This window comes from Vigna umbellata, chromosome 7 (genome assembly GCF_029865625.1).
Source record: "Vigna umbellata cultivar VRB3 chromosome 7, Vumbellata_1.0, whole genome shotgun sequence".
Classification (NCBI taxonomy): Eukaryota; Viridiplantae; Streptophyta; class Magnoliopsida; order Fabales; family Fabaceae; genus Vigna; species Vigna umbellata.
The window spans coordinates 6,345,435-6,345,668 of record NC_142171.1 but is presented as its reverse complement, the minus strand read 5'-3'; positions in this window follow the sequence as shown (position 1 = coordinate 6,345,668).

Sequence of the window (234 nt, the reverse complement as noted above, 5' to 3'; positions counted from 1 at the left end):
TAAAAGAGGATTAGGAATATGCAAGGTCTTTTATCCATTTTTAAAGATGTTTTATGATTCTACATTATGGTTCTTCTTATGTCACCAGTCATATGTATATGAAGGAGGTGTTTAAAATTGGTAAAAAGGTTCGACAATATTATGAGAATAATGATGTGAGCATAAAATTGATGGCAATGAGGATGAAAGGCAAGTATGAAAAATATTGGGGAAATTCTAATGGAATTAATATCT